This window comes from Notechis scutatus, chromosome 2 (assembly GCF_049901735.1).
Source record: "Notechis scutatus isolate UNSWTSFEM ecotype Mainland chromosome 2, rNotScu1.2, whole genome shotgun sequence".
Taxonomy (NCBI): Eukaryota; Metazoa; Chordata; class Lepidosauria; order Squamata; family Elapidae; genus Notechis; species Notechis scutatus.
In genome coordinates this window covers 28386675-28402696 of record NC_142010.1, presented here as the reverse complement: position 1 = coordinate 28402696, position 16022 = coordinate 28386675, and the positions used below count along the sequence as shown (strand labels likewise).

At 42.6% G+C, this 16022-nt stretch overlaps 1 protein-coding gene and 1 long non-coding RNA gene across 6 annotated transcripts in view; one reads left to right on the top strand and one right to left on the bottom strand.

The window, feature by feature from the left end:
• LOC148131977 (vomeronasal type-2 receptor 26-like) overlaps positions 1 to 16022 on the bottom strand; it is a 153565-nt gene that overhangs the window by 31746 nt on the left and 105797 nt on the right. The gene's annotated exons all lie outside the window — the stretch shown is intronic.
• Positions 7150 to 16022, top strand: part of LOC148131980 (uncharacterized) — a 13247-nt gene continuing 4374 nt past the window's right edge. The window contains exons 1-2 of the long non-coding RNA XR_015747219.1: positions 7150 to 7639; positions 9689 to 9815. This is a non-coding gene — a long non-coding RNA (uncharacterized LOC148131980). The remainder of the gene's footprint in view (positions 7640 to 9688; positions 9816 to 16022) is intronic.

Here is a 16022-nt window from a genome sequence, read left to right as displayed (position 1 = left end):
GTATGCGGATTGGAGTAGAAAGTGAACTGAATCACCCCTGGGTTCAGCTTCCTCCAAGCATCCACTAGTTCTAATTCTTCGGCCATCTCAAAAAAGCACTTGGGCAATATATTCCATTTTTTTTGATATTTTTGTTCACATGCAAAGTCTTGATTGTTATTTGTAATTGCATTATAGTCTCCAAATATACAAATTTTGGGGTTGCCAATTTCTATCAATTTCTCATATAGGATTTTATAGAATTCATTCATGATTTTTGTTGGGGGCATATATCTCCACCAATACAATATGTTTATTTTGAATGACCACCTCTACCATTAATATTCTCCCCACTGTATTGTTATAGATCAATTTTGAAGTGATTTCCTCTTTAATATATAGTACAACTCTTTTTTTTCTTCTGCTAATGTTGCATACATTTTCCTCAATTTTTTATTTTTTAAGTATCTCTGATCCTGCATTTTAATATGAACCTCTTGGAGACAAATTATATCAGGTCTCTGTTTCTCTAATTTTAAAAATATTCTCTTCCTCTTACATGGGTCATTTAGTCCATTAATGTTCATAGATATTAGTTTCAATCCTCTTTCCATTGACCCTTAGTCCAGCTTTTATCCCTCGTTAATTCTTGGCATTGTTTGACTCCTGATTCTCACTCCTATCTCTTCTCGGGCAGCGATTTCTTCCCTTCTTTCCTTTTCTTTCTCTCTCTCCCTCCCTTTAGTTATAGGTTGTGATTCTTCTTGCAATTTTGGCTATGTAGTTACAGTGGGCTCTTAATGCCTTTTTGGCTATGTAGTTACAGTGGGTACTAGCACTTAGATCATTTGAGATGAGAATTCCAAGGTTCTTGATAGAGTTTGGATCATCAACAAAGTCGTGACTATTCAGCTTGTTTTTTTTTTCTGATTATTATTTTTTTGCCAATATGTAAGACAGAGCATTTATTTGTTGAGGTTTGAAGTTGCTATTTGTTTGACCATTCTGATACATAGTTGAGGTCTTTTTGAAGGATAGCAGTATTGTCGAATGTGTTGAATAGCTTTACATTGTCAGCGAAGAGAACGCAGTTGCTCTTCATATGATCAAAGAGGTCATTTATGTAGAGTATGAAGAGAGTTGGTCCTAGAACACTGCCTTGGGGGACACCACTGTTGACAGGTACAGAATTTGATAGGATGCTCCCAATTTTGACCATCTGTTGTCTGTTTGACAGGAATTGTCAGCCTCAAGAGATAATCATCCCTACCTACCAAGATATCTTCGGCCCCTAATTATGACTTATTTGTTGCTATGCTCTTTACTTCTCTTTCGGCTGTCATGAAACGGTGGGAGGGGGGAATCTTGGAGGGGAAGAAGGCAGGAGGTGTTTTGCATTCCTTTGCTGGGTAAAGAAAGGGAGGGGGGATTCTTTGTGGTAACTTTCCATTTCTTACTAACCTCTGTCCTTTTTTCTGCGCAACTGCAAACTTTTATCAAAATATGTCAAGGTCACTGACAGTAGCCTCATCATCACCTAGAGATGACCACATGATCCTATTCAGAAGTTTTAATTGGAAGAATCATTTGATCTCTGGAGGGGGAGCAATTCTATCCCTTTGTATATGCATTTTACCCGCCAATAATTTAGTTTCGAATTGATTCTGTTTGCTACCATTCATTTCCCAGTAAAAGATAAATTCTGCTCTACATCATGGAGTCTGAGTATTTCTTTCTTGGGATTTAGAAGGAGCACAGTCTGACATTATTCCGAAACTCCTTTACATCAACCCACCCGGAGAAGACAGCAACTTTTCTTCCGAGGGGGTTTCATCTCATGTCGTCTCCAGCCAGCGATGAAGAGGACCAGGGAGCTGTGGGGGGGCAGCCCTTGCTGCTGCCAGAGATGCCGGCTGCTGATTTACTGGCCGACCTGACTCTGGAAGAAACCCCAGCTGAGATGCCCAGATGGTCGTTGGGGGTTGGTTGGAGAGATCGGGATGACCCCCCTCCTCCCAGAATCACTGTAAGATGAAAGGGTGCGAAGGAACGGCTGTGGCAGGAGGGGGAGGAGATGGAATGCAGGCTGGATCAAGGCGGCAGATTCCTTATGGATGTTTCTGAAAAGCCCGGCACGGCTCAAAGGTATGAGGGGGAAGAGGGAGCGAAGTCAGCCCGGAGAAGTCGAGCCACCCCCACCCCCCTAGCCCAACCTACGCCGGTGCAGCCACCCGCAGCCGCCTGGGGAGCCCCAGCAATAGGTGTGCTTCCTGGAAGGCGCCCCCTGCCTCCCTTAGATGTGAAATTTGGAGGAAATCCCAGAGACTTGGGGTTTTTCCTGGTGCAAGTGGGAAGCTACATGGCAGAATTTGAAAGGGAGTTCATTTCTGAAGCAGCCAAAGTGAGATGTGTCACCAGAACCCTGGAAGGGATGGCAGCAGACTGGGTGGTGACTTTGTTCAATGATAACTCCCCCCAACTGCGAAACCTCGATGTTTTCATGACTGCATTAAGGAGAAGATTTGAGGATCCCTTGGCAGAGAGAAGGGCTAGAATCAAAATGAAAACCTTAACCCAAGGGGGGAAATCGGTTGCAGATTACACCCAGGAGTTCAGGCAGTTGGTCTCCTGTCTCCGAGGCTGGCCCCAAGAGGCCCTGGTGGAAACCTACAAAGACGGCTTAAATGAAGATGTATACCACATGTGCATCTCCCGGAAGGATCCACGTGATTTGCAGTCGTGGTACTTGCTGGCGGAAGAGGTGGATATTGATCTGGCTCGAAGCAGACGCAGAAGGGGCCCCGGCTGGAGAAATCTAAACCCCCCACGCCCCCAAGAGGCCTCCACTCCCCAAAGAGGAGGGATGGCAGCAAGAGCCAAGACCACAGCCTGTTTCCGTTGCGGGAAAGAGGGCCACCGGATGGCGGAGTGCCGAGTCAAGTTGGTCCCACCAAAGACGCAGGGTCCAGGGACGAAGCCCGGTAAACCCCCAACCAAGCCCCGCGAGACCGGACTGAAGGCGAGAGAGGTTGTAGAGGTCGCCCTTCCGGCGGGGGAGGAGCTGGGACCTCCAACCTTACTCGACGAGACCGATTCGGAGGATGACGCCTCGGTAAGTCCTACCCAGGGGCCCATGACCATCCCAATAAAGTTAAGGGACCCCACATCGGGGACCGAGGGAGAGATGTTGGCCTTGTTGGACTCGGGGTGCATGAGGTGTGTAATTAACATGAAAGTAGTTAAAAATATGGGCATCGGACTGAGAACTTTGAAAACGCCCATAGCTTTCTGTCAATTGGACGGATCTGTGGCGGGAGGTAGCCCAGGCGAGCTTTATAACGGAACCCTTAGAAATGACCATGGGAACTCACCGCGAGATCTTGTGCTTTATTGTGGCCCCTGGGATGGAACAGCCTTTAATATTGGGATTACCTTGGCTTCGAAAATGGAACCCCAAAATAAACTGGAGGGAAGGGTGGATACGCATCTGCACCGACCAGCCACCGGAAGGGGAGGAGCCCCACTCTCGGGAGGGGGAGGAGAAACCCCATCCGAAGCCCCAAGTTCCGGCCGAGGCAGCTTCCGCAGGTGTCGAACGAGTGGATGGGGAGGAGAAAATCCCGAAGGAGTACTGGGACTTAAGGGAAGTGTTTAGTGAAAAAGCCTCTGACGAGCTCCCTCCCCATCGATCAACCGATTGCAGCATCGAATTTCTACCGGGGGTAACGCTCCCGAAACCGAGCTTTATCCGATGACACCGGGGGAGCTGGAAGAACTGAGAGCGTTCATCGACAAAAACCTGAAACGTGGTTTCATCACGCCTGCCAGACCTCGAGTGGCGGCCCCTGTAATGTTCCGCGAGAAGAAAGATGGCTCAAAACGTTTGGTAGTTGACTATAGAAACCTAAACGCCGTGTCGGTGGAGAATGTGTACCCCCTCCCCCTGATGAAGGACATGCTAGCCCACCTGGCAAAGGGGAAGATTTTCACAAAGTTGGACTTGAGGGAAGCATACTACAGGATCCGAATTAAGAAAGGTGATGAGTGGAAGACTGCGTTCAACTGCCCGATGGGTTGCTTCCAGTTCAACGTTCTTCCTTTCGGCCTACAGGGGGCGCCCGCTGTTTTCATGCAAATGATAAATCAAGTGCTTCACGAACATCTATACAAGGGGGTTCTGGTCTACCTTGATGATATTCTCATCTACACGGAGAATAAAGACGAACATGTGAAACTCGTACGCTCGGTGTTGCACAAATTGAGGGCAGCCAAACTGTATGCCAAACTATCCAAATGTGAGTTCCATCAAGAAAAAATCGACTACTTGGGATATCGTATCTCTCCCGAGGGCATCGAGATGGATCCAGAGAAAGTGCGAGCGGTATTGGAATGGGCCCCCCCGAGAACCCGGAAGCAACTTCAAAGCTTTCTTGGGTTTGCCAATTTCTATCGGCAATTCATCCCGTCTTTTGCAAAAATAGCAATGCCCATCACCAACCTCCTGAAGACAAAGGGAGAAGCGAAACCAAAACCCAGCCAACCATTGAACTGGTCCATGGAATGCCAAGCCGCATTCGAAAAGCTTAAAAGACTTTTCGCTGCAGAACCAGTATTGAAACACCCCGACATGGATGCCCCTTTCGTGATCCAAGCTGATGCAAGCGATGTGGCGGTGGGGGCGGTTTTACTTCAATTAAACGAGAAGGGGACACTACAGCCGTGTGCTTATACCTCCCGTAAATTGACTGACACTGAAAGGAGATGGGCCGTCTGGGAGAAGGAAGCTTTTGCAGTCCGTTGGGCTCTACTAGCCTGGAGACAATTTTTGGAAGGAGCGAAACATCCATTTGAGGTATGGACGGACCATAAAAATCTGGAAGCCTTAAAGACTCCTCGAAAGCTATCTCCTAAGCAGGTTAGGTGGGCTCAGTTTTTCAAGCGATTCAATTTCTCGTTGAAGTATATCCCAGGAGGGAAAAATTTTATGGCGGATGCTTTGTCTAGAATGCCTCAATACAACAGTATCCAAAAAGAAGTGGTAAGACCAATCGTGTCCACTACACAGTTGGCTGCTCCTGTAATTACCAGAGCACAAAAAAGAGACCAGGAGAGGGATCTGTCCACTGACCTGATGGAACGATTTAAGGAGGCTTTGAAAACAGATGAGTGGTTCCTAGCAAATGCGAATAATTGCACCATTCGAGATGGTCTAGCCTGGATAGGTGCAAAATTGTATGTACCCCAAATCCTGAGAAGCCAAGTTTTACAACAAACTCATGATTCTAAAGCGGCTGGTCATTTTGGATTTGTGAAAACTCTACATTTGGTGAAACGACAGTTCTGGTGGCCTTCGCTGAAAAAGGACATTGAGACTTAAGTGGCGAGTTGTCCAGTGTGTGCTTCAGCGAAACGGCCACCTGGTAAACCACCAGGTTTGTTGCAGAATGTGGCCAGGCCAACGGCACTTTGGAAGGAAATTTCCATGGACTTTATAGTAGATCTACCCGAGAGTGTTGGACACACTGTCATTTGGGTAGTGACTGATTTGTTTTCCAAACAAGCCCATTTCATCCCTTGCTCTAAGATTCCTTCAGCGAAATCATTGGCCAGAATGTTCATTATACATGTCTACAGGTTGCACGGCGTTCCTGAGCGTGTAGTTTCTGATCGGGGGGTCCAATTTACCTCAAACTTTTGGAGAGAATTCTTGAAGTTGATAGGCTCCACCCAGAGCCTAAGCTCCGCCCATCACCCCCAAACTAATGGAGCCTGTGAGAGGACAAACGGGGTGTTAGAACAGTACCTCAGATGTTATATAAACTATCAGCAAGACAATTGGGTGGACTTACTGCCTTTTGCGGAGGTGGCGTATAATAACTCTGTACACAGTAGTACGGGGTTTACTCCTTTCAAAGTAGCCACGGGACAAGATTTTGTGCCCATACCTGAACTGCCTCGAGAAAACCCCACTGTCCAATCGTTGGACGACTGGATATCTAAACTCCAACAAAATTGGCCGGTCGTTCGCAAAGCTCTGGACGAGGCACACCAATCTCATAAGAAATTTGCTGACAGAAAGCGAGCCCCACAGATGATTTATAAGGTGGGCGATAAAGTTTTCCTCTCAACCAGATATTTGCAGACTACTCAGAAGTCGAAGAAGTTGGGTCCTAAGTACGTGGGACCTTTTCCCATTGAGAGGATTGTAAATCCGGTGACTGTTCAACTGACTTTACCAAAGACTCTTCGTCATATTCATCCAGTTTTCCACGTCAGTTTGTTGAAACCAGAACATACCAGTACTTTGCGGCCGACCCAGTCTGATCCACCCGTACCCCTGTTGATCGAGGGGGAGCAACATTTCGAGATTAAAGAGATTCTAGATTCTAGGAAATGGAGGGGTCGTGTCCAATATCTTGTAGCGTGGAAACATTTTCCTCCTTCCCAGGCTGAATGGGTTAATGAGAAAGACATTAGGGCCCCTGCCTTGCTTAAGGAGTTTTATGCCAAATATCCTGATAAACCATAGAAATGTATGCCAATGTTAATACATGATTGTTTTCTCTTACAGGGACAAATGTCCTTTTTCTAGGGGGTCCGAATGTCAGCCTCAAGAGATAATCATCCCTACCTACCAAGATATCTTCGGCCCCTAATTATGACTTATTTGTTGCTATGCTCTTTACTTCTCTTTCGGCTGTCATGAAACGGTGGGAGGGGGGAATCTTGGAGGGGAAGAAGGCAGGAGGTGTTTTGCATTCCTTTGCTGGGTAAAGAAAGGGAGGGGGGATTCTTTGTGGTAACTTTCCATTTCTTACTAACCTCTGTCCTTTTTTCTGCGCAACTGCAAACTTTTATCAAAATATGTCAAGGTCACTGACAGTAGCCTCATCATCACCTAGAGATGACCACATGATCCTATTCAGAAGTTTTAATTGGAAGAATCATTTGATCTCTGGAGGGGGGGAGCAATTCTATCCCTTTGTATATGCATTTTACCCGCCAATAATTTAGTTTCGGAATTGATTCTGTTTGCTACCATTCATTTCCCAGTAAAAGATAAATTCTGCTCTACATCATGGAGTCTGAGTATTTCTTTCTTGGGATTTAGAAGGAGCACAGTCTGACAGGAATGTTTCTATCCTGTTATGCAGGTGTCCAGAGATACCATAGGTATCTGTATAGTATTGAATCTTGTCCCGATGTGTTTGTTCACCTATGCTGTGCCATGCATTTGGAACAATCACAATCTGGATAACTGGGAATCTCCATAGACATAATCAGGGAAAGGGAAGAGAAATGTTGAACCATTCTTTTTCACTTTTGAAGAGCATGGTAAAACTTGCAAGTTAGATCACTGCAGAGGAATGATACATATGAGAACAGACAAAAAAGAATAAGTTACCAAGTTTACTACTTTTGAAATTCTTGGATGTTTCCATTCTAGTTCCACCCCTTTCTGGAGAAGAATGCGTACTACAATTTTTCTGAATTCAGACTGTACTGGGACCAAAATAGAGATTTAAAAGTTGATCTGGAGATCACAAGCTGGGTGTTTTTCATGAAGGAGGGTTCCATCTTAAATAAACTGTTGAACTTTGAAAGAGAGAGACTGATTATCAATCAAAAGCATATGTCACGGCTAAAGTCGCTCAACAGGGTGGGAGAAATATTGGTATCTTTTCTGTATTCCCCAAAGCGTTCCAACCTTATTTGGATAAGCCTATGCACCATGGCTTAGTGTTGAAATCGAGAAGCTGCATGAAAATGGTAAGAGTGGCCCTCAAGTGCTAGGGGTGATCATCTGTTCCTTGTTCACAAATTTCAAAGGAGAAGGCAACTTTGTTGATAGTGCCTGAGTTCAGGTTTGGACTAAAATTGATGAAATTGAATCAGCACTGGATGGAGCTTCTGCTGCCTAAATTACCTTTGGAATTAGGATTCACATTCAGAGGTGGTATTTAGCTGGTTCAGACTGGTTCTGGAGTACCGATAGCAGAAATTTTGAGTAGTTCGGAGTACCGGCAAATAGTACCTCTGGCTGGCCCTGCCCACCCTCCCCTGTCCTTTCCTGTCTTATATTTCCTTGTTTTTTAGCTCAGTTTATTCGTGCAGCAGAGTGGATTGCTGCACCTCAGCTGAGCTAAAAAAAAAACCACACACCTCACCTCAATAGCACTGACACAGAGGGAGGTATTTGAGTGCTGCGTGCACATGCAAAGCACAGTCTCATAGAACCAGTAGAAAACATGGAATCTCACCACTGTTCACATTGTCCTGGTTGGGTCCAGTGTCCCATTAAAGGACAGGGCAAACAGTTTTTCAGCACCCCAGACCTGGCTAGCATTCTCCATTCCAATCTTTCATAGTGCCAGTGGTGGGATGCTAGGATAGTGCTAGTGGTGGGATGCTGCCAGTTCAGACCAGTTCACGCAAACCAGTAGTTCCGACAATCAGCTGCCCCCCCCACCCGCCTGCCCCTGTCCTTTATTTCCTGCTTTGTAGCTCATCTCAATCGCGCAGCACAGCTGATTTCCCTCCTCCCCACTGTTTTACTTACCATTGCTGACTTGGAAAGTAAGCAGCTGAGCTTTTAAATACTCCATTTTCAGTGTTGCGCACATTTTCAGCGCTGGATAGTGCAATAGGCCTTCTGCTCCTAAAAAGGAGGTCCAAGGCTTTTAGTTCACATGAAATCAGGGGTGGGATGCTACCAGTTTGGCTGGTTCTATAGAATTGGTAGTTCCGAAGAGCAGCTGACACCGAACCGATTCGCTGCGATGATTATCTGGTCATCTGTTTGGCTCACCTGCCCGCCCAGGCTCTAGGCTGTCCTTTATCCTATGCTTTTACCTCCTCTGCTACTTTGTGGGGCACAGCTGAGTGCCGCTTGTCAGCTGGAGAAGATAAGTGCTCATCAGAGCCGGTAGTGCACACACGTGTGCAGTGCTCGTTTGGCATGCATGTACATGCTCCCTGAACCGGTTGTTATGCCGGTAGGATCCCACCCCTGAATGAAATCATTATAAAGACTGGTCTGATGAGAGATGAAGCCCTGACCCAGAACACTGGAACATTGAACCATTGACTCAGAGAAAAGCCCCTCCTGGTGCTGATTCAATTTCATGAATTTTAGTCCAAACCTGAACTCAGGCACTGGTCAACAGAATTGCCTTCTCCTTTGCAATTTGTGAACAAGGAACAGATGAACCCAAGGCTATCAGCCTTAGCACTGAAGTAATGAGGGACTCTTTGAAAGGAAGCCCTGCTTAGGTTTGCCTTTGGCTTCTAAAGAGGGCACATCATCAGAAAACCCCTTTATGCAATTGTTCATCGTGATTATTACCTGTATTTTGGGGGGAAAAGAAGGTGCCAAATTCAATTAATAACAAATATGGGTTTGTTCTTCCATGTTAGTTGTTGTTACCTAATCATAGGTCTTCAACAGAAAGGATCTTTTCTTGGATACCTAGCTGTGTCTTAGAAATATCCCTTTCTGACACAGGACTCATACCCATGTCCCAAGTGCTACAGAAAAAAGGCCTTAATTACCCTTATTGAGGGATATATTTTCATGACCCCTATCTCATATCACCATAGTTCTAGAAACTGAGCAGTCATTTTTAGTCTCATTTCAAGACCATGAAATAAGGACATCAGGATGACTGCGCTAAAACATTTTCTTTGGTGTCCTTTGCTTTCTCCTTAGTCTCTTCCTCAGTCCAGATGTGGGGGGAAATGTCATCCTGGATTTGTCAAGCAGAAGCGAGAAGGAGAGCCAGTTTGCTGCTATGACTGTGTTCCTTGTCCGGATGGGACCATCTCCACTCAGGAAGGTGGGTGACACCAAAGAAAAGGGCAGGAAGGAAGTGGACGTAGATTCATCCAGAGCATTTTCATGAAATTGTAAGTTAAAAGACAGTTTGAAGTTTGAAGCTCAACTACTTTCTTCTTTATTTTCAAACTGCGCAATTTCTTATCTAAAGGAAATAATACCCCAAAGGCTTTGAATTAGGAGGGTATGGCAGATTATCCAAGTTTTACTACTGTTAGAGAAAATATTTCTTCTATTCAATTATTTTTAGTTTGAATATGATTTTTGATATTTACTTTTTCTAGGAACACCTGTATTCTTTGAAACTTAAGGATTGGTCATAGGTCCACCTTCTGGAAGGATTATTGTGAATGTGTCTAAATGGGCGTTAACTTGAGGATCATTGAGAAGGTGTTGCAAGTGCACAATGAAGTGGTGTGCACAGTTATGGGTGCAAGTCATTGCACACCAATTACTACTGCTGCCAGTAGCCATTCCAGATAATTTGTAGAATTAGCTTTTTCTGCCAGCCAATTAGATTTTACAAGAGAAACATTCTTTGGAGCCAGTATATTAATAAGTGCCATGATTCAAGATTTTTGCTTAGAAAGATTAACTCAGTGGCCCCCAACCTTTTTTGTCCCACGGCAGTGTGCGGTTTCTGCTTGCACTCGCCGCTGGAGTGCCCTGAGCCAGCCGGCTTCGGGGCTAAAGTCACCCTGTAGAGGTGGCTGAAGACAGGGGAGACCCGGCAGGGTTTTAAGGGGAGTCCGCACCTCCCCTCCTCAGCTGGCTTAACTCTGTTTTCCGAAGGCGGCAGAGCGGTGGTCAGAAATGGCCACCACAAAGAGGCACTCATCTGGAAAAGTATGTGCAGGAGGAAGCTAAGAAGTGAAAGTGTTGGCTGACTGGGATAACAAGCAACATTCAAGATATCCTGGAATTTAAATTTAAATCTCAAAAAAGATTCATTGTTCCCAGAGCTTCCGGTTTGTCGGCTTGCGGCGGCAGGGATTTGCGAAGCTGCGCGATCCCTGCCGCGCTAGCCGTTTTGGGGCTCCGACCCAGCCGGGTACGGAGCTAGGCCCTGCAGGGGCAGCTGAAGGTAGGGGGATCCGGAGAAGGGTTTGGGGTGCTGCAGACTCCCTCCCTGGCCGGCAGAACTCCCTTTTCCCAGGACGGTGCAGCGGCGGTCTGTAATGGCCGCCACAAAGAAGCTGGCAGCCGGGTAAGAATGCGCAGGAGGAAGTGGAGAAAGTGATTGAGAGGAGAAAGTTTTTCTTGGCTCCTAGGACTCTAAGACATATCTAATAAAATTCCTGAAAAGTATGACTTTCTGAATAATACCTGCCAGAAGAGGAAAAAGCGGCTGTTTGAAGGTGCTGAAAGGATAGCTTTCCCTCTTTTCCTACGGAATAAATAACTGGATATTAAGAAACCTATTTCTTTTAGGTGAAAATTGGTTTTAAGCGATGAGTGGGAAGAGAGGATTAAAAAGAAAACATTTGTATGCTAAGACTTTGTTGGAGCAGATGCCTTAAGGATTTGAAGACTAGAATATATTGCAATAAGATTTTAAACAGATTTGGACTTTCTTTCTCTTGGATTGATATTACCCCAGAAGGAGAAAGTGAGAACTCTGCCTTGGTTTGGACTGACTGATAACTTTGGGACTGTTTTATTTTTTTATTTTCTTTTGAATATTCTGGTTGTTGTAAGAAGAAAGAAGGGGAAAAGAAAAGAAAAGATTTATAATGGCTCTTTCTGTTGAGGAACTAAGAAAAGAATATGAACAAGCAAAAAAAAATGGGAAAGATGGTGTGGAAGAAGCTTTCCTTTTCTTAGAAATGGCGCTTATTAATTATCAACAAACATTACAACAGATGAAGACAGCAGAGGAACAAGAAAGAAAGAAAGGAGCCATTTTTAATGAATCTCAGAACTTGATCCAGAAAGAAGGAAGAGAGAAAGAAAAGAAAAGAAGAGAAAAGAAGAAAATTAAAGGACTTAAGGACTTAAGATCTAAAAAACATTTAAGAAAGGGAAAAATAAGGTGCAAAACCAATATGATGATAGTAAACAAAAGGGAAAAGGAATACGACAGAGAAGGGAAGCTGGCAAGGCAGAGGCTAGAAGAAGGGGGGGTAGAATGGTTTGTTGGGAGAAGAAAGAAAGGGAAAAGGTGGAGAAAAGCTACAATGTTTTGAAATTAAATGAAAAAAAGAAATTTTTTTTGGATAATGGATAAAGTATAAATTTTTTTTTTTTAAAAAAAAGACTTTGCAAGGTACATAAAATGAGACGGTAGTATTGTAATGATTTAAGAGTTGATAAGAGATTAAAATGTTAAAATGTTTAAAAATGATTGGCTTTAAAACCTAATAATAGGGGAGGTTTAGAATATTGTTTTAATTAAAGAGTTTAATAAGACTATGGTACTGATGTTATTATAAAATTTTTATTATAGTATCTTTTTTTAATATTTGGATTTATTGTTTAATTATGTACTTAATTATGTTGGATGTATTAGTTAGATAGAATGTACCAAGCAAAATCGGATTGGGTATTAGATATTATTTTAAAGATTAATTTGATTAACTTAGGGGGAGATAGAAAGGCATCATACTCTGATTAATGATTTCAGGAGAAACTTATTTTCTTTTTTTTTTATAAGGAATGAGACAAAGGGATGATAAAAAATGGACAAAAGATATAAATATAATGATTCAAATTAAGATGATTAATTAAGATAGAAGTAAGAAGTGTGAAATATGTGGGGAAGTTAATATAGAAGGCTTAGAATGGTAAATAAAATAAGTAATGATATGTAAGATGAGCATGAATATAATTGAAGTCCATGAAGAGAGAGATACCTGGGTCCAAGTTACTTTCCAAAAGATTTTTTTATGTTTTGTGTGTTGTGTGTATATGTCTTTTTGGGGGAGAATTAGTTAAAAATTGTAGAAATATAGATTGAGAATAATGGTAACTAAGTCAGAAAGAAACAGATGAAATAATAATAATGATATTGAATAAGAGTAAAGAGAAGTAAAGAGAAATTGAATAAGAGGTTTTGGTATGTTGTATGGAAATGGTTTAAAACAGAATTATAATTTTATCTGACTTGTTAAATTGACAATGAAAAAAGGTTTAAACATGTAATGAATAATGACAATTTGTGTGTTTTAAAAATTAATAAAACTTGTTTAAAAAAAAAAAAAAAAAAGATTCATTGTTCCCAAGGAAGATTGGAAGCAGCAAATGAAAGTGAAAAGGGAAAGTTTGTTTTTTCTCACTCTCCTTCCTTACGGTGAAAGCAGATGAATGAGAAATCGGAAAAACCCGCATTGGCATCAGCAGGTAATTAAACTGAAAATTAAAGCCAAGGGGATAATAAAGATTTCTGAACATTGAAAAAACTTTTTTTTGGCTGCAAGTGGGAAGGGAGAGGAAAAGAATAAAGAGTAAGATTTGGCTGGAGGAGATTGCTTGGAATTTAAAAGAATCGAAAGTTAAATTGTAATAAGACTTCTAAAAGATACATTTTAATTGGAACTTTGCATCTGAATCGTAACCCCAGGAAGAGAAAGTGAAAAAAGAGAAAAGTGTTAACTGGAACAGGTTGTGTGTATTTGGACTGCTTGGTGACTTTGGGACTTTTGGAAATTATATTTTAATGATTAAAAATACTTGGATGGTTGTTTAAAAATCTTTTTTATAATGGCATCACTTGTGGATGAACTGAAAATTGAATTCAAAAAATATAAAGAGGAACAAGAAGGGAAGGGCTCTTTTGGCTCTATTTTCAACTTTTTAGAAATGGCGATTTTTACCTATGAGAAACTACAAGAACAAGAAGATTGGGACAAAGAAGAAGCCATCTTTAATGAACAAGTAACTTTATCTGGGGAAGAAAGGGGAAAGAGGGGAAAGAGAATGGAGAATTTAAGACCTAAAAAAACAACCAAAAAAAGGGAAAATAAGGTGAAAAGTGGACACAATGTCAGAAAGCAACAGAAAAGAGGAATGCAGAAGAGGGAAATGGAGATGGAAAGACAAGGGGGTAGAAAGGGTGTGAAGAAGCAAGGGAGGAAGGAAGGTAAGAGAAGCTACAAGGGTTTGAAACAAGATGTAAAGAAACAGGATTTATTTAGAGATAATGGGTAAAAATAATAACTGAAAAAGAGATTCTGCAAAGGTACATATAGACTGTATTGTTGTATTTGTATTAGAAATAATGTTAGAAAATTGGAATCACATATGATTATAAAATGGGATAAAATATTCAATGTAATTTAGTGAAACTTTTTCTTTTTTGCACAAAATAAATGAAATGAAATATGAGAGAATTGAATTAAAAAGGAATGGGAACATTTTAATTACATAATGTTTTGAAAATTACGCAAAAACTATAAGGGTTCCCATACAAGCATAAGACTTATTTGAAAAGGAATGTTTAAGATGTAAAATGTTTAAGATTTAAATGAATATTAATTTTAACGATAGAGTTTAACTGGTATGGATTGTTGTTTTAATTATATTATATATTTATAATTTTTTTTTAAATATAGTGTGTAGCTTTAGAATGTACTAAGCAGAATCTGAATAAAAGTTATGTATTATGTATTTGTCGTCTTCGGGAGCGGCAGGGATTCGCGATACTGCACGATCCCTGTGGCGCTAGCCATTTTGGTGCCTCCGATCCGGACGGGTTTGGAGGCTAAGGCAGCCCTGCAGGGGTGGCTGAAGATAGGGGGGATCCGGAGAGGGGTTTGGGGGTGTTGCAGACCCCCTCCCGGGCCGGCAAAACCCCCTTTTCTCAAGACGGTGCAGCAGCGGTCTGTAATGGCCGCCACAAAGAAGCCGGCAGCTGGGTAAGAATGTGCAGGAGGAAGAGGAGAAAGTTTTTGAAGTGAAAGTTTTTCTTGGCTGACCCAGGACTTTAAGACACATTTAACATCCTGAAAACTATGGCTTTTTGAATGATACTTTCCAGAAGAGAATTATAAGCGGCAATTTTGAGGTGCTGAAAAGGAAAGTTTACTCTCCTTCCCTATGGAATCAACAAATGGATATTGAGAAACCTGTCTTTTTATAGAAGGTAAAAAATTGCTTTTTGTGATAAGTGGGAAGGGACAGGACAATATATATAGGCATAGGCATATACGAAGGCATATACGAAGTCCCCTGTGCATCATGCCCAGCCACATACATTGGACAGACCAATAGAAGAATAAGTACCCGCCTGGATGAACACAAAAATGCAGTCAAAAAGCTGGAACACACTTCCTCACTAGTCCAACACATGGAAGCTACAGGTCATAGCATCAACTTCAATGGCACCAAAACCAGGCTGTCAATCATTTGGAAGCCTGCACTCACAAACAAAAAAATCTCCACACCACAAGCCAGGCAAACACCTGGGCACAAACAGATCCCCCCTGATACCTCCAGCTCAAACACACCCCAACCAGGCACCCAGATGAAACCCAGCTTCCTAACTAATGATAGCCGTCCATTTACCCGAAGCCAAGCTGCACTAAAGGCCTCCATTAAAGTAACACAATGCTGCCAGCCAATCAAGATACAAAAAGAGCCAAAAAACAGACAGAAGATATCAGAGACACCCATCAAGCAGAACACAGCAAACTCCGAGACCAATAAACACAGACCAAGACTCCCAACCAATCAGGATGAAGAAAAAACCATTCTGGCACAGCAATAGGCTGCCCCAAATTTAAATCTGAAACCACTGTAAAAGTCTGACCCACAGACGGAAACAATACAGAAGCCTGATGATGGCAGATGAGATTCTGCTGAAACGTTGCTACAACTTTAAAAGAACTACAATGACGTGGGAAAATACCCGAACCAAGCCGAACACCATACATGTAAGTACCCAACTTAAGAAAACTTAAGAAAACAATATATATATATATATATATATGTATATATGTATATATGTATATATGTGTGTGTGTATATATATATATATATATATATATATATATATATATATATATATACCGTATTTGCCGGCGTATAAGATGACTTTTTGCCCGAAAAACATGCCTCCAAGTGGGGGTCGTCTTATACGCCGGTATATCCACTGCCGGCTTTCGGATGCTTGTTGGATGCAGCGAAGGCGCCTCTGGCTTCCTGGATCCCCTGCGTCGCTTCCGCTTCATCCCGCTCGCCTCGCTCCGCCCGAGGCTGCAGCCTTACTGCT